The sequence below is a fragment of the Geotrypetes seraphini genome, chromosome 8 (genome assembly GCF_902459505.1).
Source record: "Geotrypetes seraphini chromosome 8, aGeoSer1.1, whole genome shotgun sequence".
NCBI lineage: Eukaryota > Metazoa > Chordata > Amphibia > Gymnophiona > Dermophiidae > Geotrypetes > Geotrypetes seraphini.
In genome coordinates, this window is record NC_047091.1 from 71,584,444 (window position 1) to 71,611,196 (window position 26,753).

Sequence of the window (26,753 nt, forward strand, 5' to 3'; positions counted from 1 at the left end):
TGCACTATAGGTTGGTGTATGAGGAGATTCACATTTCCTGCACAGCTAAGTCCGTGTGAAATTCCCTTGTGTTGTATTTGACATCTAGCAAGGTCTCTGTTTGGAAGGAAAGATCTAAGCTTAAAAATGAAGTGGCCAGAAGTTATGGTAAAAGCAGATAGCTTAGCTGGTTTTAAGAAAGATTTGGACAAATTCCTGGAGGAAAAGTCCATAGTCTGTTATTAAGACATGGGGAAGTGTCTGCTTGCCCTGGATCGGTAGCATGGAATGTTGCTACTCTTTGGGTTTTGACCAGGTACTAGTGACCTGGATTGGCTACCATAAGAATGGGCTACTGGGCATGATGGACCATTGGTCTGACCCAGTTAGGCTATTCTTATGTTATGTTCTCATCTGTAGGGGCCTTTGGTTTCACTTTTTATTTTAATGTATTTTTTTTCTGGGAACTTATCAGTGTTTTTTATAATGGGAACAAAAATGGAAGAGAATTAATGTGTGTGGAATGGGGGGAGGGGGGGTAACTAATTTCTTCAGCTAAATAATTAAATCCACCTCAACCAGACATAGGAGAACTCGCACACCATTCACACACCCTCCAACCAAAAACGTCAAAAGAAAAAAATTGTTCGACAACCTCCTAACATTCGCCCCCAACTCTACAACCTATTGACCTCGACCACAGACTACAAAACCTTCAAAATAGAAATAAAAACCCTTCTATTCAAAAAACACATAAAACTGAACTAACACAATCAGAACTGTCCCAAGCATCACCTGCAACTACTCCATACGTACTTCTGATGTCATGACAATTCAGACATAATTTATGTTATGTTATGTTTGGAATAATGGTTACATATATGAGGTTCAATAAAAGAATATTTTCACTCCCTGTTTCTATTTTGACCATTTATACCGTTTCATGGTTATTACAAAAAATATTTTTTACATGGAGGGTGGGTGGGTGGTGTCAAGAAATGATGTGCCCCGGGTGCCAAATACCCTAGGTACGCCACTGAGAGGTGGTGGAGACAAAGACTGTATCTGAGTTCAAGAAAGCATGGGACAGGCCTGTGGGATCTTAGGAAGAGGAGGAGATAGTGGATGCTGTGGATGATCAGACAGGATGGGCCATTTGGCCTTTATCTGCCTTCATGTTTTATGATGCTGCTTTACCAACCCTAATTTTTGCTCCATTTTCAGTGTTGTCTCCTGTTACCAGATTTCCTAAATATGTGTATTCTGTCAATTTTTCTAGTTCAAATTTTTTCATTTGATTGCTGTGTTACTACTACTACTACTTATTATTTCTAAAGAGCTACCAATGCACGCAGCACTGCTAGTTGCTATATAAGGAGCGGCTGAAAAGTTCTTAGCCCAACCAACAAAGTTAGGGCAATCTCCATTGAGAGCCCACTGAATCCAGTGCTTTTCCACTTTTTTCATTCTGTTGGAGGAATGTTTAAGGTTTAAGTTTGCAGTAATGACCTTTTGCCCCAAAGCTGCTAGCTGTTCCTTTCCTCATACCTTGTTACTCAAAATATTTCTAGCCAGTTCTATCCAATAAAAGCAAAGGTTTTCCTGTAAGATGGCATACGTAGACAACTCAGGTTGACAGAACACAAAATGGCTCCACTTGATGAACTGCCGGCCGTTATCTTCTCTTCCATTTCTTGAGTCACCGCTCTCACTGCTCACAAATCAATATTCAATAATATGACTCATACACTGTGGTTGCCAGTCGGCACCTCAACACCAAACAAAATAGCTGCTGAAAAAGATCTTTAAAATGGTTGTTCTCTTCCAATATGGCTGCACTTTGCATAGTAACAGACCTGTCAAAGTGAGTATGCTTTAATCTTTTCCTTTGATGAAATAAAATAATAAAATTCAACCTGATGATGGAATCTCCATATATTTGAAGCCTATGGCACCAAATGGAGTGGGGGGCGAAGAAGACTTTCTTCAACTGAGAAGGGCTGATTTGGAAGTGCTTTAATACCAACAAAATGGCTGCAATTTAATGAACTTTAACCTATGAGGACAACTCCCAGATCTACCTCTCTGTGCCAAATATCTCTATCTGTGCTCTTCTCTTCAACCGCCAACTCCAGGCTACATCCCTTCTGCCTTGCACCATATGCTTGGAACAAGCTGCCTGAATCCTTATGGTGGGCTCCTTGTCTGGCAGTGTTCAAGGCCCATTTAAAAGTTCACCTCTTTGAGAGTTCTTTCGACTCCCAACTCCTCTCACCTTGGGTTCTGCATCCCCTACCCTCTATGTCATGTCTGTCTGTTCAAGTTGGATAGTAAGCTCTTCCGAGCAGGGACCGTCTATAAATATCAAAATGTACAGCGCTGCGTTTGCCTTTCAGCGCTATATAGAAAATGATGGCAGAAAAGGGCCACAGCCCATCAAGTCTGCCCACTCTAATGACTCACCCCCTTGACTTTACCCCACTAGAGATCCCACATGCGTGTTCCATTGGGATCTCTAGGAGGGTAAAGTGTTAAGTAGTAGTAGTAAGCTGAGTGGGAGTGCTCCAACTGCATTGCTGCCAGTGGGAGGTGAAGCTTCAATATTGTGCATGTTTTACATGAATTTTAGACCTGCATTACTGCCGGTTGTTATGTTTTCCCTCCCTCTTGCTCGTCCCTACTTCCTCTTTTCTCTGTAAAAATTGTAGCTCTTCAGTCCTGTCTGTAGTTTATTGTGTTCCATTACTATCTGTGTTCTGTCCCATTGATTATGTATCCCCTTTTTTTATGTAAATCGCCTCGAAGCCTGATTAGGCGGTATAACAAATTTTTAATAAACTTTCAATCACTAGAGACAGGCAGGTTCCTTGGAATTCTGCAGAGCTTGCCTATCCCTTACTATTGAAAATCTGAGAGTACAACAGTACTCCTACTGGCAGGACTGTAGATGGAGGACCACCGCTCAACTTAGAGGGAACAGTGCTTCCATCTCTTTTCGAATGCTAAAATTTTAAATGTGACTTCAACAAAGCCACGGTAGGTATGTCTTACCCTACTCTTGCTTGGCAATTGTGTGCATGTGCATCTGTATTTCTCTTCCTAATCCAGTGTCCCAGCAAGGCATTAGGGCACACAATTCCAGTGTTCCAGCATGCCGTTAGGGGGTGCTCTTCTCAGCTTGGTGTTATGGGATATTATGAGGATCCTATTGTTTAGATGCATCATTGAACCAAAAATCCGGTTTGTTTTGTGGACATTGAGTACTCCAGGGCACTTGCCACAAGCAATATTAATTGCAGAGTCCTAATTAAATTTCAGAACATGATTCATATGCAACCTGTAACCTGCTATACTTTCACATTTACAAAGGACATCATTGGAACCACTTATCCTTTCCTTGTAGACAGGCATGGAGGCGGGGATTAGGATGGGAAAAGCAATACCATGCATAGTTTTACATTTTCAAAAAATATGCACATTATTTAGAAGTAAAAAAAAGCAGGTGGAAATCTCTGCAGGCATTTTTCCTTAGGAATTTTCACAGTCTGAGATTAAATATCTCCCCTGAGTTTGCAACTATACAGGCTGTTTTCAAAATTGCCTGTTATGAAGGAGCTTTTTAAAAATCCTTTTTCCCTACATTTGTCTCTTAAGGTGTGATGCGAGCCAGGCCACATGTGAAGCAGAGATGATGGTTAGGAAACAGGATGTGATGGAGGGTCAGTAAAGCTTCAGCTTGAGTAATCATAATGCAGAGTGGCGGAAGCACTAGAGCGTTTATGGTAATAGTTATGGAATCGGCTCTCAGTAGAACTGTAGAGAAAGCTTAACGCAACTTAATTCACACTCTCTGAATGTTAACCCACTGAATGAAAAAGTACCAAAAGTTATGTGGCTTATTTATACTAGGACTAGCGAGCATGTGATGAAGCTACTAAGTAGTAGATTTAAAACCCTGGAATTCATTGCCGGATAATGTGGTGAAAGCAGTTAGATTAGCCGGATTTTAAAAAGGTTTGGATAATAAAGCCCATAAACCATTATTGAGATGGCTTGTGGGAATCCACTTATTCCTAAAATAAGCAGCATAAAATCTGTTTTACTTCTTGGAATCTTGCCAGGTACTTGTGACATGGGTTGACCACTGTTGGAAAACGGATACTGGGCTTGATGGACCTGCAGTCTGACTCAAAACGATAGCTCTTACAGCAGTTTAGGGGCATTCAGAAAAGATGCAAGCAGCGTTACAAATAGCGGGAATCTGTGCATCAGGATTTACACCAGAGATCAGCTGGTATGAATCCTCATTCTCAAAGTTCAACACTGAATTCGGCACTCAACTACGTTGGGTGTTGAATTTGGTGGTCAATGTTACTCTATAAATAGTGCTCCTCCCTAAGGGCTCCTTTTACTAAGCTGCGTTAGGGCGTTAACATGAGGAATAGCGCGTGTTATGATGCCACGCGCGCTGGATGCTAACGGCAGCACTGAGCTGGCGTTAGTTCTAGCCGCGTATCATGGGGTTAGCGTGCGCTAAAAAGTGTCCTTTATATTGTAGTGCTGAATCTTATTGGCACTAAAGTTTCAGCCCCTGACACATTACCGGATAATACTGAATCCAATCAAAAAGTGTCCCGAAGGGATGATCAACTCGGCAAATTTTCAGTGCCATTTATAGAATTTGGCCTATACTGTATGTATAAATATTTTGAATGCTAGTATATATGCTTATATCTGTGCACATATGAGTGTATATGCTAGCATGTTGCCTAAGGACTATTCTGTATCTTGCATAGTGTTCTAGGAGTCATTTGGAGAAATGGATAAAAAAGGACTGGTGTAGTGCTGGGGATGGGGGAGGGAGACTAGAGGTCTGCATGGGAATGGGGATCGCAGGAATCTCGTGGGTCCCGCGGGAATCCCTCCTAACCCACAGGACTCCCACGGGGACCCCCCTCTAGCCCACAGGACTCCCACGGGGATGGAAGGCTTTGGAAGCAGGGTTCGTCCATATAATATAATGGACACGTCAGCCTTAGTAAAAGAGGGGGGTTTATAAGTTAATTACCTGAACAGAAAACAAAAAAAGGGTTCCACCAAAGAGATTCCAGAAGGAAAACAGCAGCGCAAACACAAAAGAAACTGTGGAATTGATGATCCTGTCAGAAGTAATTGCTGCTTTTTATGGGGACGGGCGGGGATGGAGGTAATTCCTTGCAGGGATGGGTGGGGACGGAGAGGATCCTGACGGGGACGGGTGGGAGTAGGTGGGATTTCTGTCCCCGTGCAACTCTCTAAGGGAGACCTGACCCTGACTTGGTTGCAGAGAAGGCCTTACAAGGGAGACGGGGGGGGGGGGGGGGTGGGAACTGAATTGGAATGGAAGGGTATTCAATCTGAACAGGGGGGACTGCATTGGGTGGGGTTCGGAATCCAATGAGTGGTTGGGTGGAATTATATCAGGTAGAAGATTGGATGAGGAAGATAAGAACTGGAAAAGAGAATGCAAGAGAAGGCTGGACTAACAGACCAACTTGTGAAGGACCTGAATGATATTCAGGCAAGATCTGCATAAGTGCCAGTCATGTCCAAATACTAAGGGCTCCTTTTATCACGCCGCGCTAGCGGTTTAACGTGCGTAATACCGCGCGCTAAACCGCCGGCCGCGCTAGCCGCTACCGCCTCCTCTTGAGCAGGCGGTAGTTTTTAGCCAGCGCGGGGTTAACGCGTGATGAAAAGTCACGCGCGTTAACCCCGCCAGTAAGGCTTGATAAAAGGAGCCCTAAGTGACATTGCTTGCCTGGCATGGAATATCTACTTTATCTGGCAGTGACCAGTGCTTAAAAAACAAAACAAAATGCTGGCTCCTGCCAACTGAATATCAGGGGGAAGATGTATTAAATTAGTCCAATAAAAAAATATCATCTTATTTATTTTTTTTTTTGTTGTATTTCTCTTCATTACCATTAAAGCAGACTAACATGACAAACACACTGCTCAGTTCTGATGGTATGCTAGAAAAGGATCTGTCAGTCAAGAGCCTTTTCTAGAATATCTGCAGATGTGCACATATATTCCCTAGTAAATGCAACAGGGGCAGCCATTTTACATAGATATACATGAGAAAAATCAATGGAGGAAACTCAGCACTTACAGACACTAAGATATGTAACACGGAATCTCATAATTTACATGGGTAAGAATTGGCATATATTCACATATGTCAGCCATTTTGCAAACCTCTATTTTTGAATGCTCCTAATAATTATTAACTACAGAGGCCACAGTGTTTCTTTTAGTTTGAATTTGGAGGGGGAGATAAACAATGGGAATTAAAGGCAGGTCAAAACAACTACCAGGCAACAGCTGTAAATCCCAATGTGCAAATATTAGGGGACTGGGGAGTGCACATGTAGTTTTGATTCTGCCTAGTGAGTCAGTGCCAAAACCATTCCTCCCATCACACTGCCTTGCAATTTCTACGTATTATGGACATACAGGCCTTTCTAAAATGTATATGTGGATGTCAATTCCATATGTAAATGCTGGAATTTCTGCATATAAATCACAAATAAGCCTTCAGGGAGGGTGTGAAGACAGTCTTTCAGCGCTTGTCAGGCTTGAAGGGCCTGTTGAGTGTTAGCCCTGCAAACTGCTGTTAGATACTGTTATTTTTCATGTATTGATTGTTTGTAAGGTTGTGCATGTGATGTTGTCTTGGTGTGATTTGTTGACCAAGGGCAGCTTATAAATTAATACATTATTATTATAATTTGGGTTGACATTCATTAGTTAAGTCTGTATAGTGGATAAATACTCTCTCCATTAATTTTCAGTGGTAATATCTATTTACTGTTGGGGTGGGACGAGAGGTTTGCCAGCTATTTATATAATGGCAATAATCAGCCATTATCAGATTAGTTATGCTAACCAAAACCAGGTTTGCCACTTGGTTTCAGCCAAAACCAAGGTCCGCCTCCCAAATAGGAACAGCCCCTACTCCCTTACTCTGAAGAGCAGGAGACCCCCCCCCCCCTCCTGGACCCACCTATAGGCCTGCTGCTCTGAACAGAAAGAGTATCCCTTGCACAGCGTCCGTAAGCCCATAGGCCCAGGAGAGGAGGGGTGCTTTTTCTGTTCAGCGGGGGGGGCGGGGAGTTAGTGCTCCTTTTGTTCAGAGGGAAGGTGAGAGGGAGTGGTGGCTACCCAGCACAATTTTGGTTTCAGCAGACAATGCACTGCCATTTTGGACTGAAACAAGGCCATATACTAGTGTCAGATTAGTTTTGGTGCTGAAGCCAAAACCAAAACTTGGTAGGCCTCTATTTATGTGCCTGCATTTACGCATCCCTTGTGTATGTAAATATCTAAAATACTAGCACTTATGAATATAGAAGTACAATTACCCAAAAAGTGTCAGCAGGGTGCCTAAGTGCTATTCTGTAATGCTGTACATAATTTACATGGAGGGGCATAATCAAAAGAAATGTCTAAGTCCAATTTGGGCGCTAGTCACCCAAAGTCGACAGTGGCATAATGTCCATTCTCGAAAAATACGTCCAAAATAATTTTTTAAATGAAAATCGTCTATCTGTACGTCCAGGCGTTTGATCGTCCAGACCACCACTATGTCTACCTTTATACCACATTCGTGACCAAAAATTTGGCCAAGTCTGAAACATCCAGAACAAGACATTTTGAACATGGGAGGGGCCAGCATTGTGATGGACTAGCCTCCCAGACAAGGCAATGGGGCACCTTACAGGGCACTACTGTGAACTTCACAAAAAGGGTGCCACATAAACAGCTCACCACAACTCCTTTATAGGTCATGATGAGCCCTCCAAAACCCACTATACCCACCTGTCTACAACCCCGATAGCCCTTATGGCTTCAGGTGGCACCTATATGGCAGTAGAGTAGGGTTTTTTTTTTGGGTGGGCTCCACATTCTCCACCATTGATGTAGTGGTTAGAGCAGCTTATGGGCCTGGGTCCTCTTCTCTATGGTTCACTAGCCCCCCCCCCCCAGACAACACAAGCCACCTCTGTGCAGCTCTATTAGGCTTTCCTAAGCCGGGTTCTGATGTTCTGGAGGCAGGTATATCATTTTTATTCTGAATTTTGGGGGAGGGGGTGTGGGGTCAATGAACATGAAGGGTGTGTGTATGTGTGTCTTTACTTTGTTCCTGCAGAGGTTAGCTGGTCATTTTGGATACCTTTTGGGCACTTATACGTGTCTTTATATCGTGTAAGTCACAATGTATAAGTTCTGTCTAGGCACTCTCGTCAAACTTTCGATTATTCCTGCAGGATGACTAAGTCCAGGTTGGCCCACACCCCGCCCTAACCACTCCTCCAAAAATGCCTGTGGGATTCAGAGGCCTAAAAATTCCCTGGATCCATATAAAAAGCCATTTCGATTATCGGCACTTGGACGACCCGTCTTTTAAATTGTCCAAGTGCCGACTTGGGTGGGTTTTTAGATGTATTTCAGTTTCGATTATGAGCCCATGGTGTATAAATGCAAGGGGGGTGTACACGGGGCAGAACATGGATGGGATATGGGCAAGGCTCCTAATTAGGCACATAACTTAAAGATAAATATAAGTGATGTATGTCCATGCCACATCTAGGCACCTATATTAACAGCAACTCTATGGCTAGTGTAATTCCAAATGTGTAAATATTAGGCCTGCAACACCAGGTGCCATCATAGAATAGGCTCCCTCTCATGCATTTTCGGGGTGCCTCTATGCATAGATACAGTTGTAAAAGTGCTTCCATAGTGGCTGAATACCTCCACAATATGTATAAGATCCTTGGCAAGAGCTGTCCATGTGTATTCAGTGCCGCCGCCTGTCCGGACAGCAGTGCTGAATATATTTGGCTTTCTACATGTTCGCCATAGTGTTTAAATATTGACATGATTATGATTACATTTCCACTAGCAAGATGCTCATGGGAGATGATGTTAGGAAAGTGGTATCAATAACTGGGGGCAGGATAGGGCCCGCTGGGGGTCGGGAGGTGAGAAGTTGGAGTTATGGGATTATAGTGAAAGAATAGCTAGTGGAGAGGGAAATAGGCAGAGAAGAATCTGTGTTTGAAAGCTTTGCCCTGGCACAGACGCAGCATGTTAATTCAGAGCAGGTGGAGGAATTCTGGGCACGCAGAACTGCTGAAAGCTAGCAAGAGCAGGCGGGATACTGAGACTTGGCATCATCAGGGAGAGAGAGAATGAAAGAGGGAAGGCGTGACAGAGAGGGTTAGAGAGAAAGAGACACAGCAAAAGAAAGAGAGAGAGAGACAGGGAGGGATACAGACAGAGAAAGGCGTAGAGCGAGGAACACAGGGACGGAAAGAAAGAGAGACAAAGAGAGGGAGAAAGACATAGGGACAGATAGAAAGAGAAGGAAAGGAAGAGACAGAATAGGGACAAATAAATGAATAGGGAATAGGGAAGAGAGAATGTAACAGAGAGAGAGAAGAAATAAAATGTAGCCTATCTCCCTGCCTTCCCCCCTCACCTCCCTCACCGCTACCCAGGCTTATGAATATTTGAGTGTGGGCATGATATTGAATACCAAGGATAACAACTTGCAGGAGACCTGGAATCAGAGAGGGCACTGTCCTTTCATCCCCTCTCCCCAGACCTGCTGCAAGGGACTCCTCTGGGCTGCTAGTGTGAGTGGATCTGCTCTTTTTCTCTAATGGCATTTATCATAAGCTCCTACCTCCTCATCTTCAAAAGATGAGAAAACAAATATTAAAAAAAATAAAAAGAAGAAGAAGAAAACCTTGTTAATTAGAAAGTAATCTCTGGGAAGCTGGAGCCTCTGTTTTCATGGAAGTATCTACAGCCAAGCTCATTAAGAATATTTTAATTACTTTCCTGGGATAAACAAAATTGAGGATTTAAATACCATTAGGCAGGAGTAGGCTGTAATAATGAATGTAAATTCACAGCTAGTACCCTCTTTCTATAATATACAGACTTTCACACAGGTAATACACAAACCCACAATCTAAACATTTACACTCTCAAAAACCTATATTCCATAAACAAATCCATACCTACACAATTACACTCATACAAACCCATTGATACCTCTATCCAAAGATGCAACAATTCACTACATACTCTCACACACTTCTGTACACCCCCACACACTTACAGAAAAATTATATAGCTGTGCACCTGGATGGAATCTATTCTATAGAGGATCCTCCCTTATAGAATACTAGTGTACAGACATGCCTCATTTAATGACCAAGATCAGTTCCTATGACTAGGTCGTTAAGTGAATTGGTTGATAAGCGAGGAGCTGCCACTTATCGATACAGTACTTACCCACATCCCCCCAGTCCATGCAGCATCTCTTTCCCTCCCTTTCCAGGGCTCCCGTTCAGCCGCACCTCTCTCTGTCTCTTCAAAGGCCGCCAGCAGCTCTCCCTACACGCTGCTGGAAGCTGACCCAGAAGCCTTCCCTCTGATGTTGGGCAGACTGGGTGGGTCATAATGGATTTTATCTGTCATTACTTACAGCATTACAACCATAAACATATATAGACAACCAATTACAATACCAAACAGCATATAAATAACAAACATTGACACACATACAACCAAATGTACCTCACATAAGATAGATACTTCCATTTCCATCTCCACCTTCCAACACACCCTCCACAAATAATCTCATATTACACCATACTCGCCCCTAGCAAAGATAGGGTCTGAAAATAAATAGAAATAATTGCCCCAGACTCCCTTTTTCTCCCTGCCCTGCTTTGCACATGTCTGGCTAAAGCACTCTCTGAATTAGAACAGTTCTCTTGGAACCCTTTCCAAACAGACTATAATTACTGCTGTCAGAGCAGCTTTCTCTCCCACCTTTCCTTTCCATCTTGGCAAAAGCTGAATTATATTTGTCAACTAATAGAGGGTGGCATATGTCTCTTTCTCTGTCACCCCCCCTCCCTTCTCACTCCTCTCCTCCTTCCCTCCATGCTGACTCAGCTGCACAGACAAATCATTTTCACAGCACCAGTCTCGAAAAAGAATGTGGCTCAGAAACTGCCTGTAAATATCAAGAAAAACAGCAACAAAGCACTGAGCTTCCTCCCATCCAGCTCTAATCAGGGACTCTTCTCCTGCATGCTGCCTCCCTTATCTGTTCCCGGTGCCTTAACCCTCCAGTCCTAGGGTGACAAGTTCTATATGCTTCAGTAATGTTCCTTGTGGACTGTATGACCTGTGCAGCTCTGCAAATCACCAAGCATGAGGGGGCATCATCATACCACCTTGCACTCATCTAGATGGTGCTAGGTAGAGGTGAAAGAGCAACATAGGAATTGAAGGGCAAGGAGACAGAGAGAAAAGGTGATGTGTTGGAATCAATAACAGTACTGATGGTTGCCACCATGGAGTGGGAATAAGAGAGTTAATTTCAGTTTTTGCACCTAGCGCCAGCCCTGACTTTCCTCTAATACTTTTCTAGGGCTTGTGTGGATTTCTGTCATGTAACACCTATGTACCACTCTTCAGGGCTGGCCTGAGCAATTGCGGGGCTTTGGGTGGACCGCTTTGGTGGAGGCTAAAGATTTCAAATGTGGTGTCGGGGATTTATTTATTTAAATTGAATTCTTTAATCGTCAACTATTACTGTACTCTTAGTGATTTACAAGCTTTGGATGCCCTAGACCAGGGGTGGGCAATTCCGGTCCTCGAGGGCATATTCATTGGGGAAATCTTGAAAAACCCAACTGGATTCTGGCCCTTGAGGACCGGAGTTGCCCTAGACTGAGAAACATGAAACCAAAGGGATAGGGCGAGTGAGAGGGAGGAGATGCAAGGGCAGGCTGGCAGTGTGGTGGAGGGGGTAGAGCATCAAAATTGAGGAGCAAGAGTACCAACAGGGAAGGGGAGGGAGAGGGAGAGGGAGGGAGCAGGAGACAGAAAGGAAGATGAAAAGGGGAAGGTAGCTTTAACTTGTAGTCTGCTGCCAGTTGTAATGCTGACTCAGTTAATTGCAAGAAACCTAGGATTACGGGGCCCTCTATGGCCACCCCATTGCCTCGGCTTAAAGCAGGACCTGTCACTCTTAAAACCTACTCAGGGCTATCAGCTTGGTCATTTAGAGGGTCCTATCAAGCAATCTATCGGCCTAACCTACAACTGCACACATTTACCTATAAGGGCAACCTCCTGACCGCCTACCAGGTTGTCTCTTCAGGGCAAAGGAACGTCCTCATAGGTTATCCCTGGTGATTTCTACAGATATTGAAATCCCATAAAACCCAGAGCTCACAGAGTCCCCAGAAATGACACACAACTGACCAAACACCCAGTGACCAGTGATAGTCATAGAGTAGAAAATACTAAGGGGTCAATATTCAGCCAGCACAATGTCCGAATTAAGTTAAACACCAGTGCCAGCGTTTACTTTGATCCAGATATTCATTATCGCTATAAGCAGCAGTGCCATATATCTGGATACTATGGTCACCGCACTAGCACTGTCCATTAGCAGGCCTAAACTGAATGCCTCAGTTATAGAGCAGCTGAATAGCACTGCTATTTGTATAATTTCTTAGTCCATTCTCTCTTTTTTAAAAAAAATAAAATTGAATTTTAACAAATTTAACAAGATAAACTCTTGCACAAGAAATACAGAAAGGAACTCAAATAATTACAGAAATCTTCAATTAACATAAAAATTGCTATCTTCCTTAGACCCCAATAACAAAAAGGACAGATCTAGGTAAAGAGAAGAGAATCATATTTAAGACCCCCCCCCAAAAAAAATAAGGTAAAGGCTTAACGGGAGGTCCCAATATCCATAAGAACAGTTCTTAATCTCTCCTAAACATTCACGTCACCAGCTTCTTCATATCCAAGAATGTTCTCAGTTGTTCTGGTGCATAGAAGACATATTTCGCTCCCAAGTACTTAATCATACCCTTGCACAGATATGCCAAGAGGAATGAAGCACCAATACTCAGTGCCTCGGATCTCATCGCAAGAAATAATTTCCTTCTTTCTTATGTTTGGCGGGTTAACTCAGGAAACTTTTTTACCGCTCTCTCTCCTCTTTTACCATTTTTCCTTATAGATATTATTTGAGTTTTCTGATTTTTGGTCCAATACTGCTCATAAGATATTTGAAAATACATGGATAGGCCAGTTATGCCAGTGAATATATAACGAATTTCTAATACTGGTATGTAAAAGATTTATTTAGAAAGAAGAATGACAGTAAACAGAAAAGTGCAGTTTACGAACAACAGGGAAAGAGAAATGGGATTATAGAAATCATATTAATTAAGGTTTAACTAGGTGGTGCCCAGAGAATCTTGTTATCACTCTGCACAGGACTTGGTGTAGTGCTGTGATAGGGTCCTGACTGCAGATTTAATTGCTCTGTTCGCCAGTCAGATCAGAAATTTTCTGGCCCGCTAGTTCTGAATTTTCTGCCCAGGCCATTCTAGTTCTGGCTTTATTCTGCTCTCTGCACAGCCTTGCAGTCTTATTTTTCTTAGGGAATGTACAGTAACAGGGAGTCAGAGACACCACAACTTCAAGTTCATGTGTGCAGTGTGGGTTATAACTGGGCTAGGGTTACTAGCCGTCCAGGAAAACACGGACATGTGCTCTTTTTAGAGGACTGTCTAGGTGCTTGGAAGGTTTTTTTTTTTAAAAATGGGGTAGTCTGTCCGGGTTTATCCGGCTCTCCTGACTTCCCTATAAGGTGAGCCTGCTGCCATCAGCATGCCCCAGAAGTCACTTCTCTGCAGCAACTTCCTGTTCTCGTGTAGATGTTATTTGCAGAGATCTGGCTTCTGGGGCAGGTCACAGCAGCAGGCTCACCTCATTGCTGCTGCTGCCAGCTGCCCGAAGATTCAATGCAATGGCCAGGGAGGAGGTAGAGAGAGGTCGTAGGGATTCCGCTGGTGTGTGTGTATGAAAGGAGAGAGACACACACAGCCAGAAGCACCTCCGGAGGGGGGGAGGGGCATTGAAAGAGATAGATTGTGTGAGCTGCAGACACCTACGGATTTCCAGGAAACGACGTCACTAGGCGCAGGGGCAGGAGCCGGTGGTTGCATAGCACACAAGCGCTCTGGTTTTTGTCATAAAGCATATGGCATGGTTAGGCAGACCAGATAGGCCATATGGTCTTTATCTGACTTAAATTTTCTGTATTTCTATGGGATAGACTTATCTCAATATGTATACATTGTCACATAGTAAGTGTCAGCAGATAAAGGCCTGCATGGTCCATCCAGTCTGCTCAACAGTCACACTCATTATCAAATCATTATTGAACCAACAATCCAACAATATTACAATATTTTATTTGCTAAGTTCCATGTTATGATTTCTTCGCCTCCCCCACTGAGATAATCGGGACCCGCACTTATAGCATACGATATGAATGTGGTATAAAAAATATGCATACTTGATCCTTAGCTGTCCTTGTCATTTTCAGGGCTCAGGCCATTAAAAAGTCTACCCTGCATTGGTCTTACTTCCCGATGACTGGAGTTGCCATTGAAGCCCACCCCATTCCGTCTTGCCATATATAGGATACAGCCCGTAAAAGTCCGCCCACTACCCTACAATCTCAATTAATGTACTTTAGTTTTACTGTTTCTCCGTCTCTGGAAAAATTTTGTTTGTAGATTAATACCTTTCAAGTATTTAATCAACTACGGGGCTCATTTTCAAAAAAGATAAATGTCCAAAAAATGGCATAAAGAGGCAGATAGATGTTCTTCTTGCCAAACCCTTTTCAAAACCTATATTCTAGACAGATATCTATGCTGTTCGCCTAAATCTCAAGGGGGCATGGTTGAGATAATCATTGGAGGGATATAACATGATCCCCCCCCCCCCCCACCATACTCCTCCAGTAGTCACGGACCTCCTCCAACCCTCCAAAGATGTGAATGAAACAGTACATACCTGCCTATATGACAGCTTCAGATATTATGGCTAGTCCTAGCAGCAAGCGGATTCCTGGAGTTGCCTGGAGGGCAGTGTAGTCAACCTTACAGATGGGGACTTTTCTACCTTTGTTGTCTTGGCTTTCTACTTTTCTAATTGGGTTAGTTCTCATCTCTCTTTTCCACATTCCTTGTATGATTCTTTTCCTAAATTCTTCTTTCAGTCTCTCCTTTTCATTGTTCTCTCTCTTTCCTTCCTCTCTAAAACCTCTCTGACCATTTAGACCATTTCTTTTTTCTTCTTCTCCCCTCCCCTACCCAGCTTCCCGTGTCTCCTGTTCAACTTTTCTTTAGCCCCGTTTCCATAATCTCTTTGCTCTTCATATAGTCCCATCTTTTAACACTGCATTCCTTGCTCCCAACCTCTTGATTCTTCATACCACACTCCCTCTAGACACACTTATTCCCTTGTCTCTTCTTTCCCTCTCACTAGAGATTCATCTTCTTTTTTTCTCTCTTTCCCAGTACCCACCACAAGTATGTCCCTCTCACTTTCTCTCTAGAGACACTTTTTCCCTCTTCACCCTATCCCTCCCTCATCTCTCTCTCCATCCAGAAGCTCTTGCCTCCATTTTTCTGTTCCCTACTTTTATTTCTTCCACCATCCTCACTAGAGACTATCTACTGGTTTCCCCTATTCTCATTTTTGTGGATTCACTTGATGCTTTTTCCCACATTCCTACCCTCATCCACTTGATGCTTTTCCCCCATTCTCACCCCATCTACTCAATTCTTTACCACATTCTCACCCTCATCCACTCAATGCTTTTCCCTCTATTATCACCTCCCATCCACTCAATGATTTTACTTAATTCTCCCACCATTTGTTCACTTTATGTTTGCTTCCGTCCTCACCCCCATTCATCACATAAGATTTTAGATAATGCTGGAGAGGATCTGGCTGTCTTGATACATGTGGGTACCAACATTAAAGGAAAATGTGGGCAAGAGGGAGGTTCAGGAAGTCAAATTTAGGCTCTTAGACAGAGTTTGAAAACCAGAGTAGAGAATGACACGGGGACAAAATTTGTCCTCATCCTCGCCCCATCACTGCAGGCTCTGTCCCCAGCTCCACCCTGTCCCCACAGGCTCTGTCTCTGTCCCTGTCCCAACCCTGCGAGCTCTGTCCCTATCCCTGCAGACTCTGTCCTCATTTGCACATGCCTCAAACACTTAAAATTTTATATTTAAATCTTTTCATTAAAGTATAAAAAGGGACAATATTCTGAACAACTGTTTATAAATCACAAAGAGAGCCTTCCATGTTGATCTAGTTTTGGTACAACCTTCCCAAAGATTCAGTTGCCTATGATTTTACATCATCTGGGAAGGTAATTGGATTGTCTTTCAGACATGAGTGAAGAAAAGAACCTAAAACTGTGTAGTGGATGATTAGGAAAAGAAGGGTCTATTAAACACTGGAAATGTTCCTTGATGCCAGCAATGATGGATGAATCTATTGCAGTAACAGTAAGATGCTTGGACAGCTGGGTGCATGATGGAAGGATGCTGCACATGGTAGGAGTCTGATTAGCAGACAAGACTCTTGTTGCCACATCAAAGCCAGACAAGACAAAAATGATGTCACAAATGATGTAATTTAACAGTAGTTCATTTAAATCTAACAGCAGCTCTACAGTTTTTTTTAAATCACTGAATTCAGTTGCCAATTGTCTAAGATGTGTTAAGTTTTTACATATTGATACTAGTCTCAAGTTTTTAGAGAATGACACAGGGACTGTCCCCTGCGGGCACTGTCCCCATCCCCATCCCTATCCTGTGGGCATGGTACCATCCCCGCCCTGTGGTTAACTGTGGGTACCCTTCCCTGTGTCATTCTGTAATCTAGAGCCTTCAGGGTAGCATTTTCAGATCAATGAGACAGTGAGAGCTCTGAAGTCTCCATTCATAACTGAGACAATGGTTCAGAGATGAGGGATTTAGATTTGTTAGGAACTGGCCAAAATTCTGGGGAAGGGATGCCTATTTTGAAAGAATTGGCTCCACCTTAACTGAGAAAACAGAGCAGCTTTTAAACAATAATGGAGGGAGGGCAATAGTCACTTAGGCGAGCATGGTTTGGAGTGAGGTACCTTTGAAGGAAGTCCAACAAAGCTGAAAGAAAGCCAGGAGCCCTTAAGGGGAGAGCAGAATAAAGATTGCAAATATCCCTTTTAACTTCTAAGCAGCATGTAGATGCAAAGAAAAAACACAATTTGAAATGTCTATATACAGAAGCTAAAAGCGTAAAAAATAAGATGGGGAAATTAGCGTATATAGTACTAAAACAAGAGGTAGATAGAACAGCTCAATCTCAACAGCACCAAATCTTCATAAATACTTCACATGTATAGGGAAAAGTACACAAATAACAGATATAAACAAAATCTTCCTCTAAGTAATTTCAATATTTTTGTTATCAGCACAAATTTTTTTGTTATATCAGATCTATCAGACGGTTATTCGGCACAAATGCAATTCCACAGCGGCCTTACTGTACTAAACTGTGGGAGAAAATATTTGTGGAGACCAGCTGCATGGCAAAAACATGGATTTATGTCAGCATTATAGGCAGGGTTACCAATTTTCCTCTTTAAAAAAGAGGAGACATGGCTTCGCCCCATTCTGCTCCAGCCCTTCCCATTATATCCCAGGCCCGCTCCTACGTGAACTTTGTGTCTCCTTGCCTGAGCTCTGAGCCGCATCTAGAGGACCTCCGCGCATGTGTGGACGTGATGATATCACATTCATGCGTTGATGTCTGTGATATCATATGCAGAGGCCCTCTAGATATGTTTCTGAGCTCGGGGCCTTCCAAAACCCGGACAAACTGCCAACAAATATCTTCCTACTTGGGGCCATGACACCAATAACGCTTCACAACATTCATTCCTACCAGAACACTTGGCCTTGGTCACATGTGCAGAACACAGATAAACCCACTGCAAATACAGGACCACAAATTAAAAGTCCTACTATATACACATGAAACCCTAAGATGGCAGACTCTGCATGCAGTACAACACCAGAGAAATAGAAAGTAATTAATTTCTTCTTAAGAGTGCAAAATATAGACAGCAGATGTAAATTCTGAAAACTGACACATTTCAATCACTAAATATAAAATAAAATCATTTTTCCTACCTTTGTTGTCTGGTGATTTTATTTTTCTACTCATCTTTTCCCAATCTCTGGTTGCACTTCCTTCTGTCTGTGCTCTTAACTCTGTTTTTCTCTCCTTCACTTTCAGCTCCATTCATCTTTCTTCCATTTTTCTGCTTCCTCCTCAAATTTATCTACTTTTCTATGTCTTTCTTTCCCATCTTTCCATGCACACTATCTCCTTCCTCTCTCTGCCCTTCCCCAACATCCATGTATGCCATCTCCTCCCTCTTTGTTCTCCCCTATTCCCATCTATCCATAAACAGCATTTCTTTTATCTGTCTTCCCTTCCCCACCCCTCTCATCCATGTGCACCATGTGCTCCCTCTCTCTCTCCCTTTCCCCTCCATCCCTGTATACCATTTCCTCCACCTCTTTCCCTCTCCTATGGACTATATCTTTATCCTCCCCTTCCCACAGTCTGGCATCTCTCTTCCCTCTTTCATTTCCCTCCTTCCCCCCCTTTGTGGTCTGGCATCTTTCTGTCTTTCCCTTCACCTCCCCCTGCCTTAGTTTGGAATCCCTCCCTCCTAATTCCTTTCCCTGGTCTGACATCACTCTCTTCTGCCACTCTCCACTTCCCCATCCAGTGGTCTGATATCTCTCTCCTTCCCTTCTCCTCCTCCCATCTCTATCTGCCCCTTCCCTTTCTTCCCTTTCCTCTCCATCCCCATGGTCCAACATCTCTTTTACCCTCCCTATGCTATTTCCCTCCCCCTCCTGTGGAATCTGGTGCATGCTCACTATTCTTCCCAGTGGCGCTGCTGTAACTTTTCAGGCTGTCAGCAGTGTGAGTGAAGTAAACATGTTGCCTTCAGTGACCCAAAAGCAGTAGCAGGGGAAAAGCTTCTGTGTCACCAAAGCAATGGCCAATCAGGGACTTCCTTAGGCTACTCACTAAGAAAGTCCCTGATTGGCTCAGGTGCCTCAGGCCCCTCCCGAGGTGAATCGATTTGAATCGGAAATTGGCCAGCACTAATGCACAGTACTGAATCCCTTCTCCTAGAATTAACATCAATGGCAAAGAGAGAGAGTGGAGAGGGACAGATTCTTCAAACTTTCGAAAAATAAAAGAACAAGAGGGCATTCGGAAAAGTTGAAAGGGGACAGATTCAAAATGAATGCTAGGAAGTTTTTCTTTACCCAATGTGTGGTGGACACCTGGAATGCGCTTCCAAAGGACATAATAGGGCAGAGTACGGTACTGGAGTTCAAGAAAGGATTGGACAATTTCCTGTTGGAAAAGGGGATAGAGGGGTATAGATAGAGGATTACTGCACAGGTCCTAGACCTGTTGGGCCACCGCATGAGCGGACTGCTGGGCACGATGGACCTCAGGTCTGACCCAGCGGAGGCATTGCTTATGTTCTTATGTTATCTTAGCAACGGCAAGCAAACTATACAGTTGCAGTTTGATATCTCAGCGGCATTTGATAAAGTAGATCACTCGTTACTACTTTTAAAACTAGAAGAACTAGGAATGTGAGGGTTAGTGTTGAAATGGTTCACATAATTCCTTAGCAAGAAAGCATATAAAGTGAGGACAGATCATAAAAAATCTCAAACTTGGGATGCCTTCTGTGGGGTTCCATAAAGCTCCCCTCTTTTGCCATCACTGTTCAATATATGCATGAACACCTTGGACAGGCGGTTCTCCTCCACAGAAGTCCATACTTTTTCTTATGCAGATGATCTCGTTCTCCTCTGTGTTGCCAACAACTCCTTCATGGGTACACTGTAACACAAATCTATTCTGATTGAAGATCTAAGTACATGGTCACAGTGGAACTTCTTTAAACAAGCAGAAGATGAAGGTGCTATGGTTTGATGATCACAGCTCAATACCTCACTCAGAGTTAACCCTATCCTCAGGTGAGAAGCTTATGATTAATAAAAATGTCAAAAGTATTAGGAGTAATTCTAGATTCCAATCTCACCATGGGTGAGCAGATTACCTCACTGTTCAAAAGATTTTTCTTCTGATTGAGTCAGTTATATTGTGACATCACAAAGAAAGGACTTCAGAGGTTGCAGCTACTCCAGAACACAGTGGCTAGACTGATTTTCCGTAAGGCCCGATTTGAGAGCCAGTCTGCTGCTGATAGAACTACACAGGCTTCCAATCAAGTATAGAGGTAAATTTAAAATCAAATGTATGATTCACAGGGCTATATATGGAGAAAGCTCAACTGGGCTAACTAACTTCAGCCATCCAAGTTTCACACTCCTATAACTCAAGAATGACTCAACATTATAAATTACGTCTTCCCTCTCCATGTCAAGTTTGGAGGAAATCACTCTTAGAATCCACCTTCGAGTTTCAAGGCCCCAAAATTTGGAACTGCTTATGTCAGACCTCCTCCTATCTTCAGTTTAGGAAGGTGCTAAAAATGCATCTGTTTTCATTATAATCTTGCTTTGGTTCATAATGTCTCTGTTACTAACCTTATTAATCTTATGTAAACTGCAATGATTCCCAGTTGACATTTGCGGGGTATAAGAAAAAATATGGTATGGTACATGCATTTAACACAAAAACAAAACTTCAAGTACTTACAAAAAATAAAAATAATAATTTAATGAGACTTTTGATACTGTATTTCCACAGAATTGTTTTATGTCCATTTTTCCCTCTGCACTGTTTCTCCTTTTCCCCCAGCCTTATGTCCACTTCTCCCTCTCTCACTACTCTCATCCCTCCTGCAACATATTTCCTTCCTTCCCCAACCCCAATCACAATATTGTACTCTTTCTTGCTTCAGTGGGTCAGCAGCATTTCTTACAGCTGCCTGCCACTAACCCAGAAGCCTCTCTTATGTCGTGTCTTGCCCAAGCAAAAACAGGAAGTTCAGACAGAGGGTGAGACGCAGCAGAAGAGTGGCTTCCTGGTTAGTAGCAGGCAGCTATAGGAACTGCTGCCACTAACCTGCTGAAGCAAGAGAAGAACCAGAGCTACATGGTGAAAGAGCTGCATATGGCTCGCGAACCACGGGTTGCTGACCCCTGTCATAGAGAGACAAGGGGGCGGAGAGAAGAAAATGATTGCTGTCTTCTAAAAGCAACTCGCAAATCGAGGTGCTTAAACCCTTTATAAGGAATCGTATGTTGTTCTACAGGAAAAAGTATTATTGAAGTAAGAACCCAGGGCCAGATTCTCAAAACTTAAGGTTGCCTTTAACGCAGTTGCTAGAAGATCTAGAAGTTCTAGAAGATTTAGCCTGCATGCATTTTAGCGGTGGATTATGAAAACAGCTTATCACAGTCTTTAGAGAGCTTTCTAGCAGTATCCGACACTGCCATGCAAATGGGCTATTGAATATTGAAATGAGCACTCCGGTGGATTCTTAAACATCACCGAGTCATTCTCCAAACGCAGCATCAGCTTTTGGTGACATAAAATCAGCGACTGGTCCGAGGGTGCCAGTACAGTGCCAGCACTGTGAAAAATGCATCTCGGGGCGTGTGTTTTGACTGTAGCCAATGAGACATAATAAAAATTACACGATTCACATAAATTGTAGTCTTTTCATTTTTTTACAGGAGTGGTAAAAGCACACTTCTTGAACCCGTATATTATAGTTGTGTCTTATGAATTATAGTAGTTTTTGTGGGAGAAAATGCATGTCTTATGCGCGCGCTTATTAAAAGCCGATGTTGTATCTCCCCTCCCGCCGCCAAGCAATACCCCACCCAACACCCTCCTGGCAATGGGAAAGATGCCCACTCTCTCCCACAGCCAAGCAACACCCCCCCCAACATGCCCTCGGCAGCAGGAGAGATGTCCACTCTCTTCTGCCACCAAGCAACAGCTCCCCTGGGCCAATCAGAGCCTCAGACCCCTCCCTAGTGCATTCCAGGATGCACTGGAGAGGGGAAGGCCCACCATTTTGAAGAGGCGGTGTGTGTGGGGGGGTGTTGTGTGGCGCTGGTAGAGAGTGGGTATCTCTCCCGCTGCAGAGGGGCTATTGGGGGGGGTGTTGCTTGCTGGCAGAAGAGAGTAGGCATCTCTCCCACTGCTGGGGGGAATATTGCATGGCGGCGGGAGAGAGTGGGCATCTCTCCTGCTGTCGGGTGAAGGGTTGCTTGACTTTGAGGCTCGATTTGTTGTTGGTTTTTTTGCGTTTATTCTGCGCGTGTGTCCATCACTATCACTACCGATGGGCAAATGCAAATTTAGCGAATCTTCGCTACTTTCTGCCAACCTCATTTGCATGAGTGTGTTTTGGAGAATGACTCACTTTTTTTAACACACTACTATAACAGCTGCGACAGCAACCCAGTGGTTTTTAACGTAACTTTTTGAGAATCTAGGCCTTAATCCTTCCACTGAGTCTAACAAAATACATATTTATCAGGAAACAATTAGCAACGTTGAATACTTATGGATAGAAATTCCATGTGTTATGGGAAAGAAAATACAGTACTGTTAAGAGTTATACTACTGTCCACCAGACCAGAATGAACTGACAGATGAAGAAATTAGGGAAGCTAGTGTGAGAAATGAAATATGAAATATCTTTATAATATAGTGAATTACTAATATATTTTGCTAAGTGAATAATGTTAATTATTGCAGAGTGTAATAATACGTATAAAAACAGTAGGGGGTAACTTGTACTAATACTGTCTGCATATGGTAGTGTTAATTGTTGCTGATGCTTGTAGAGACAGTGAGGGGAGGGGAATGGGGAATTCCTGGAGTAGTTTCTGTATCTGTGTGAACACAATGCCTCCAGTAACTGTAGAACCTGATGTCTCAGCAGTTTTAACCAGAGATTAGAGAAACTGGGCCTCTTCTCCCTCGAACAGAGGAGATTCAGAGGGGACATGATCGAAACATTCAAGATAATGAAGGGAATAGACTTAGTAGATAAAGACAGGTTGTTCACCTTCTCCAAGGTAGAGAGAATGAGAGGGCACTCTCTAAAGTTAAAAGGGGATAGATTCCGTACAAATGTAAGGAAGTTCTTCTTCACCCAGAGAGTGGCAGAAAACTGGAACGCTCTTCTGGAGGTTGTTATAAGCGAAAACAACCTCCAGGGATTCAAGACAAAGTTAGACAAGTTCCTGCTGAACCAGAACGTACGCAGGTAAGGCAGGAGCAAACTGCTGGGCAGGATGGACCACTGGTCTGACCCAGCAGCGGCAATTCTTATGTTCTTATGAACTTATGAAGGACTAGTGCATAGCATTAAGGATGAGCCTGTGAGGGGAGGGCTGGATAATAACCATATATGGGAAACTGTAAATAGGATTGGAGGTCTGAGAAATAAGAGTAATGGGATAGATAAACAGGGGCAGGGAAAATGGAAGTATGGAGGGAAACATTTGATAGGTTGTGAACTATGCTGTTCTAACCAATGAGCAGGCAGGCAGGAGGGACTAAGAAATATGTGGAAGAACTATATAATGAATGATTGCACTGAGCTCTGTGTGCCTACTTTGCCAATTTTGAATTTGGACACCCTGTCTGGCCAGAAAGAAATAAAGTATATTTTGCTTTACTACAAGACTTTCTGGAGTATCCTTGTAAGGTGTTTCTTCTTTCTCACACTAGCAAATTTGTCAACATAAAATAATGGGTGCTTCAATTACCACAAAAAAGGTAAATAGTGGTAGAAGTACAAAAAAATCCACTAGGAAAGACTTATTTCAGTAACAATGAAAAAAAAAAAAAATCAAATTAAATCTCTCAAAATGAAACGGAATTACTATATGCAAAAAAAAAAAAAAAAAGGAGACATCTGCTCTGGGTACGGCAGCCTAAAAATGTAAACAGATTTCTAGGAATTATTAGGAAAGGGATAGAAAATAAGACAGAGAATATTATAAAACTTCTGTATCACTCTGTGGTGCAACCTCACCTTGAGTATTGTGTGCAGATCTTGTTGCCAGATCTCAAAAAAAGAGACGGGTTGATATTTAGCTGGAAATACTCAGTATTTTACTGACCACCGTAGATGATATGCCCGGAATTTCAATGCGAGACCATGTTCGGGCTTCAGCATTGAATTTCTGGGTTTGTGGAGCCAGCTAAAACATAGCAACTATGGAGCACTGCATCACAATAGGAATGACATAGATAGGACCACCCATCTTACAATTAACAGAGGCATTGAGAAGATACTGCATTTGCCTACTCTCAATTCCTTTTTCCTATTTCCTTGGTTGTTGATTAGAGTTCTTTCTTTACAACTTAACACTCTCTGCTTCCCAGCTCTGGATACCAAATCAATACCTTACCAGTGAAGCACTGATTGGAGCTGGAGCCCTGATGTGCCAAAGGCCTGGCGTTACCATAGCAACCAGCTGCAGGCCTCTTTCCACATATCTAGGCCTGCTAAAAGAGGTTAGGGTGGGAAGAAGTGGAGGAACAGGAAGACAAAGAGTGGGGTAGGGCAAAGAACCTAAGTCAGGGGTGTCCAATGTCGGTCCTCGAGGGCCGCAATCCAGTCGGGTTTTCAGGATTTCCCCAATGAATATGCATGAGATCAGTGATTGCATGCACTGCTTTCAATGCATATTCATTGGGGAAATCCTGAAAACCCGACTGGACTGCGGCCCTCGAGGACCGACATTGGACAGTGAATGACACAAGGAAGAGATATTTAAAAGGGTAATGCCCTCCATCAACATAAACTCATGGAAGGAGAGAACATCAACATGATGGTACCAACTACAGTGTGCGCTGTGGCCTGAATATTCAATCTGATGTTCCATGCCTAAAATATCTTGCCTCTACCCTCCTCCTTCCACTCATATTCTTTTATTCCCATCAATTAAAATATCAAATAAACAGGGGAGCTGTGTTTCTTCAGGGATGGAGCCTGCTCCTGACTGACAGCATATTTGATGTTGGAGAGGCCCCGGCATCCCCCGCAAGCTAACATCAAGCGAGCAGCTGGAGGCAAGGAAGAGCAGGTGAGGACGCCCTCACAGCAGCCCTATCACACTAACGAGGCACCTGCTCCGGTCTCCGGCTGTGTCACCACAGTAACAGCACAGATAGGAGCTACAGAATCAGCACAAAGCACTGAGCTTCCCCTCCTCTGCAACAAGGCAATGAGCTATCCACCCCCTCTCGCACACTGAAGTCTGCCAGTGTACTTCACAGCACCCCCCTGATGTTCCAGCACTGAGACACATACACACCCCTCACTCATGCCCTGCAGCACTCCCTGCTTTTCCAAAACTGATATACACATATACACACAGCTCTGCCAATGCACCTCACGCCTGCCCCACAGCACCTCATTCCTGCTATGCAGCTTCATCTTCTGCAATTCCAGAATTTACATGCACAGCTCTGTCAATGTACATCAACATTGTCCTTCTACACCCCTTGAACTGAGAGCCTCCTCCCCACAGTGTTAAAAAAAATACCCCCCCCCCCCCCCACACACAGTTTTCCCTTCCAGTTTTTACTCCTTTATCCTTTCTGTTCTGATGTTCTTATCCCGACTCACTTCCTATCATGCTTTCCGTTACCTGATTCTTTCACCCTTAGTCTCCCTTCATCTCACCAAATCTGAGTCCTGCTCATCAGGTACTCACTCCCATTATTCCTCTCTCTGCCTTTCTCAAACTCTTCCTCCTATCAATCACTTCTCTCTCACCTGCCCCATTCCATCATACATGTGACTGTTTCTGAATTCCTCAACCCAGAGATGGTGTAAAAATAGTGAGCACCCTATGTAAACCTTTTTAGTCTTACACCCTCTGTCAACTCTCAGGCCCCTAGCCTGCATCCCCTCCTGCCAAGGTTTTGATAATAAAACTCAGCAATCATGATTGTCACAAAAAACATCCTATAAAATGGAGGTTAAAGTATGTGCTGATGTTTTTTTGACTTTGTGTAGCTGTCAGGACATATTTCCCTTTGTCTGCAGCTGCTCTTTGCAGTCCCCAATAAGCAGCTTCCCTAGGCGACCACCTAGTCTTGTTTCATATTTGGGCTAGGCTCCCCCCCCCACAACCCAATAATGTCTGTAGCTCTTTCACATCCTCAACTATCACCATCTGTAGTTTTTTCATCATCCCCTCCTCCAACACCACCTCTGGCTTCCTCTCATACATACTTTCCATCACAACTTCTGCCCCACCTCAATGCCATTTTTGACTCTTTTTAGCCTCTCATCAGCACGTCTAGTTTCTTTTCACACGGGCTTTCCACCTTCTGGCTCTCCACCACCTCATTTGTTCCCCCACTCCCATTTTACAAATTCTATGAGCGTTGGACCTAATACCACCATGGCTGGCAATAAAAAAAGCCTAACACTACTTCATAAAAGGCGGGGGGGGGGGGGAAGGGGGGATCAGATATTTTGTACTCCCTCCCTGATCTTGCACCTCTGGACTCCCACCCCAAACGCAGTACGTCCTCCTCTATGGTTTTCCTGAAACCTAGTATGCTCCCATAGTTCCCATTTTAAAATTAAAATGCTTTGTTCTGTATGAATCCTGTTTGGATGTCAAGGCTTTCTGCACATAGGCTCCTTTGTTGGTAATCAACTGTAATTCTCTTTTGCATAGTCTTTGTGTTCAGGATTTGAATCGCCCTTAGAATATGGCTGTTAAGCTCATCCATGGAGCTAAGAGGAG

General features: G+C 43.3%; 1 protein-coding gene and 1 long non-coding RNA gene across 2 annotated transcripts in view; one reads left to right on the top strand and one right to left on the bottom strand.

Moving 5' to 3' along the window:
• NRXN2 (neurexin 2) overlaps nt 1–26,753 on the bottom strand; it is a 1,565,743-nt gene that overhangs the window by 242,132 nt on the left and 1,296,858 nt on the right. The window lies entirely within an intron of this gene.
• LOC117364442 overlaps nt 24,774–26,753 on the top strand; it is a 42,760-nt gene continuing 40,780 nt past the window's right edge. The window contains exon 1 of the long non-coding RNA XR_004540250.1: nt 24,774–25,073. This is a non-coding gene — a long non-coding RNA (uncharacterized LOC117364442). The remainder of the gene's footprint in view (nt 25,074–26,753) is intronic.